Here is a 6,000-nt window from a genome sequence, read left to right on the forward strand (position 1 = left end):
ACTTTGATCTTGGGCAATTCCTTTGCTCCGATCACCACGTCCCGGTCCACCACGAGAAGAAGATATAGTGATAAATGAAAGTAGTATGGATGAATATGGAGTATTGAATAAATGGTAAATTACGAACACAACAACAAATAAGTAGTAAGTAGTAACTAGTAAACAACTTGAGCAATTAGAGAGAACGAAGAAAGAATAGAGAAATGAAGATTGAGAGGGAAATCCTTGTTAACACAAGAATGAGGTGAGTAAAAATGATGGGGGAAGTGGGGTATTTATAGGAGTAAAATTGGAAGAAATAAAAAAATTCAAATTTCTAATTCGGTCGGTTTACCGCCTGAACCGGCGGTTCAGTCCATGGGTTCTGGCCGAAACCGGCGGTTTTTGACCGGTTTTCAGGCCTATGAACTGCCACCTACGCTCTGCCACCTGAAAAAGCACCGGAACCATCGGAAACTGGCGGTTCAAACCGGCTGTTTACGTCAGAAACCGCCGGTTTTTCTGCACACCCCGCCCTAGCCGGAATCTGCCCGTTGGGACCGTTGAACCGTCGGTTCAAACCAGTGAACCGTCGGTTACGGTTCGTCATATTCCCAAACCTGAACCGACCCGCTTGAACCGCCGGTGCCGGTTCCGGTTCATGAACCGGAGGTTCCGAATCGCCGGTTAACTGCCTGGCCGGTTCGGTTTGTGCATGCTTACTGATGGACTATCGGACAAGACATATGCCCATTGACTTTTCCTAATCCTTATCTTGAAGAAACCTATCACCTAATGAATCATGATATAGTCTTCATATGCATCCATTCATACCAATGTTTTAAAAATCGGACCGATAAGTGAATCGGTGAAGCAACTGACGGTTCAACTGGTCGAACCGGAATACTATTATAAACATATATAATTAAATATATAATATATAAAATGTGTATTAAATATAATGAATGATAAATGTAATTAATAATTTATCACTAAAACGCATTAAATTTATGTATACTTATATTATATACAAAGAATAGTAAAATATAATGAATATAAAATTTATACTAATATTTTTCAAAATAAAGTTTAATAGAATATACTACAATTTTGTTGATATTTTATGATAAAAACAAATAAAATTCATTTTTTTTCAAAATATGTTTTATTTGAAGCAATAATATAGTAATATATATATAAAAAATTTAAATGCATACTATAAACATTAATATTCAGTAAATAACAAAATGCAATTAATAATATATAAAAATATTAAACATTTTGTATAATTGATTATATATAAATAATAGTAATAAAATTTAGTGAACGACAAGTATAAATAAAATTTAGTGAATGATTAATATAACTTATATTATATATATAATGTAATTAATAATTATTTATTAAATTTGGATTATGTAAGTTAGTGTAAATAAAAATTATCACGTTTAATATATAAATTTAGTTAATGTTCATATCATTCTACTCAAAGCATTGAGGTCTTGGGTTCAACCGTTCAAGCCTTCTTGACAACAAAGTTTTTAGCATATTTTGTGAAAACCGGTTTCCGGTTCACGGTTCAAATAGTCTAACCGGCCGGTGTCACTGGTTCAAGGCGGCTCAACATATTGGCGGTTTATATGAGCATACCGAACTGGACAACTCACCGGTTCACGGTCCAACAGGTTGAACCGGCCGGTTCGATCCGGTTTTTAAAACACTGATTCATACATTGATTGTAATGATAATGATTGCTATAACTGATTAATCATGACATATAATATACTCTTTGGCATCGAGAAAACGAATCAAGATACATTATCATATACCAAACTTTAAAAAAAATTTAACTAAACAAAAGATACAATTAAACATCACACTTAGCCATAAGGAAACATAGCAATTGAGTAACCACAAATAATAAGTATATTGGATAGAGCAAAGATACAATTTATCATCACTTCAAATTTTGTTGCCAAAATTCCAAAATGGGAGAAATTGCCTACAACATCCCACTTTATGATTTCACTATCCACTTTTTAAATTTACGAAGAACATTAAAATTTGACCTAAGTTCCTAATTTTAATAGCTATGTCCCACCAATACATTTTAAATCGGGATATAATCTGAGCATCTAAAATGAAACATCGTAAGTAGGGGTGGGGAAACGGTTATCGGTTCTTGGTTAACCGAGAACCGAAAAATAAGGTTAAGGTTCGGTCTCGGTTAGTGGGTTTAGGATTTAGGCGGTTCTCGGTTCTAACCGAGAACCGAAAGGTTAGAACCGAAGAACTGATTAGTGTGTCTAAATTCTTGTAGCACGCCGACCACCGTTGCTCTCTCCCACACCGGCGACGACGAGGCTGTTGTTTTCTCCTTGTTGCGCTGCTCCCTCTCACGCCAGGGACGACGAGGCTGCTGCCCTTTCCACACCGCTGCTCTCTCCGACGAGGCTGCTGTCCAACTCTCCACGCCGATGTTCTCTCCTTCGGTTCCTTTGGTGGAACCGAAGAACCTGTCGGTTATGACCGATCGGTTCCTCAAGGAACCGAACCGACAAAGGGTGCGGTTTCGGTTCTAGATTTTGGAAAAAAAATGGGATTCGGTTAACCGACTAATCGGTTCTGTCAGAACCGAACCGACCGAATCCCCACCCCTAATCGTAAGCAGGAAACAAGACAACATCTTGAACGCATCGATCTTCAAATACTAACAAATTACATATGACAGTGATACGATGTGGATGCCAATATCCGACGAGACAGCTGTTTCAAACCTGCAAACTTGCGTGCAATATGTAGTTGCTTAAAAAACCTTAAAAAATTCTTAGCAATCCATTCAGGGCTCAGTCGAACATACAGAAAAATAATAAGAAAATGAATTAAAAATTAGAGTGGTGCTAAATGGCCATAATATGGCCAGCCACACAGGGTTAATTTAGTCAATTTACAGATATAAAAAAATTAAAATTACTTAAATACCCCCTATATCATTTTCGATTCATAAACTCATTCTGACATTTTATCAAACACATAATGTGCTCATGTCAATATAAGTCTATTCTACTTCATATTACGCTGAATCTAACCAAAACCAGTAACAAAAATTTACAGAAAATCAAAAATACATTCGTATAAAAACATTTAAGAAATCCATCCAGATTTTATAGATAACCAAAAATATCACACTGAGTCTTTCCTATCGTAGACTCAGTCGCTGATTTGCAAATTGGAGACTTCTCCACAAATTCAAATTTTATCTAAAAAATGCAAATCGTTTTCTGCTACGAAACCTATTCAGTCTGAGAAATTCTCCACCAATGCTACGAAACCAATTCAAATTGGAGACTTCTCCACCAATTCATATTTTATCCAAAAAAATGTAAATGGGTGACTGAGAATTGCTGCATATTTCTGTTTCCAATCTCAGTCGCCAATTTGCAAATTGGAGACGTTTTTTGCATATTTTTTTGGGAGTGAAACTAAAAATGGGTGAGGGATACAAGCTTCATCAATTTTTCGTATTTTCATGGAGACGAGAGAGAAAGTAACCATGGCTCCAGATATGGGAGGGAGAAAGTAATACTAGCGGGATATGAAAAGAAAGAAGAGGAAAGAGGTCAATTTTACCTCCAAATATGAGAAGGATATAAAAGTAAAGTCCATTACTAACTGAACCGGAAATTTTAAATTAACCGGTTTTTTTTTGCAATTAAACCAGTTTATGGCTGGCCATAATATGGCCACATAGCATTTCCCTAAAAATTATTAGGGGACTTCACTGCGTCAAAGAGCTGATGAAATATAACTCCAAATGTTAAGTTGTGACATCTTATGCCAATCTATAAAACAGGGGAACGACAAACGAGAGTTGACAACAACATAGACCAAAATCAAGACAGTAATCCTGTGATGATCCACATAAACCAAGTGGGTCTTATTTGATTGAATTCGCAGACCAGGCAAGCCCTCTAGTATAAGAAACAAGAGGTGGGCATAACAACTCAATATTTTGTTTCAGAAAATATCTATTCTTCTGGAACAACCACAGTGATTTCACCTTTGTCTAGCATGTCGTAGAAAGCCCTAACCTTCCGCTGCTCGTTCCAGTGGTGCATCTTCCACACACTGCCAGCAGCAATGCCAAGTGCAGTGGCGATGAGTATCTCCTTCACAACGCTTGGTCCCTTCAAAGTGGCATGGGCAACTCTATGACCAGCCATTTTAAGTTCTTACTTGGATGCTTGAATCCTGCATTTAACAACCGATTCAGTTTAGTCATTGCCAATCATTTTCGAGAATGATAAGGCTGCAAGCATGGGTAAGTATAAATGGCATTCTGGAAAAAAAAATTTGAATACAATCAACTGATGAATTGTTCAACCGTGGGGGAATAAGGGTCTAAAGCTGCCTAGTCAACAAGTTGCTAACTTGAGGAAAGTTATGCAATACTACCTCATCAAGCAAATTAAATATACATATCTTATTTAATTAAGGAGGAACGTTCTTGATTGAAAATGACAATCAAATTGACATTTGACACTCGGAAAGTTGCAGGCCTATTCTACAGATTGGAATACAAACGATTTTGCTGAACATTAGAAATATACAATTTCCAACATGTAGTAATATACTGAAGCTCCATTTTGAGATTATCTCTAGTCTACCACAGGTGATTAAGTAGCTCTCACAGTTCACAGTTTCTTAAAGATTGGAGTATATTTCTCAAGCTCCATTTTGAGAAAAAAATTCTTTACTGCATATTGCATAGTCAAGTTGATTTGAGCCAACGGCGAGTAAACAAGTTGAAACAAAATCCGTATTAAAAAAACTGTATTTGGTTATCCACATATTCGTGTCCTCATTCGTATTCAACACAGAGCCAAAGACTGGAAGAATAATTGCACCGAACAAGAACTTCATATATGCAATTTCTATTTACAAAATTTATGTTACATATATCCTATCCTCGTTTCCTAGTTTTTTTATTTTCAGCAAGAAAAATTATCTTTTCTTTTTACAAAGTACTACTACTATTATAGCATACTCAACAGCACAAATATTTCTCAGCATTCCCAAGCAGCACAATTGGAGAATCATAATTATAAAATCCCGTGAAACAACTCGAGAACCACAGAGAGAGTGCATCGTTGAACAACCACAGACCAGGAGTAAAACAACACAATCGATAAAAAGGAAAATACTAGTGTATAAAATTAAGCAAAGCATAAACAACAACCAAAAGGCAACCTAGACATCCAAAAAAATAGCATAGATTGATATTAAAACTACATTCTCTTCCCAACCAGTCATTCCAACAAGATCAAGAACAAATAAACGAATTAAAGAGGTCATTATTAGAAAGTGAACGCAGGTTTAGTTGGACACCATCTCATTCCCATCGTATAACCTAATTTCCAATCAGCTAAAAACGGCACATGAGTAGAGAAATCGGCACCCATAACCTATTTCAACATAAACAGATCGGAAAGTGAAAACGTAACAGCTTACCACAAAGTCAAAAACCCGAATCAAAATCTGCGACGCTTTCGCTTCGTAGATCTGTACAACACAGAATCGAATATGAGAATTGACAGAAAAGAATTCGAGTTGAATTGAAATTGTATGACTTGAGGCCGAAAATGCGAGATTTTACCCTAGAATTACGTCTCTGATTTTGACTAAATGCAGAATAGGGCCGACTGATATAGAGAGTAGTGGAAGGATGTCTCCGTGTATCGAACGACGTCGTTTTGATGAATAATTTAATGTAGGAGTACTAACTTTTTAATATTTTAATAATTTTAAACTTATTTATGTACAGTACCATAATTTTGTTAATTAGGCTTCGATCACCTAGTGAAATACTACTAAAAATTATTGCAACGATAATACGACTATATGTGTATCAGTGTATGAAGATTAATTAATAGTTTTAGTACTTTATTAGCTAGGAAACATATTTGCAAGCAAACTTGAATAAAATGCAATTGCTATTCACGAATCATCTCAATTCGAAAT

This window comes from Salvia splendens, chromosome 10, assembly GCF_004379255.2.
Source record: "Salvia splendens isolate huo1 chromosome 10, SspV2, whole genome shotgun sequence".
NCBI lineage: Eukaryota > Viridiplantae > Streptophyta > Magnoliopsida > Lamiales > Lamiaceae > Salvia > Salvia splendens.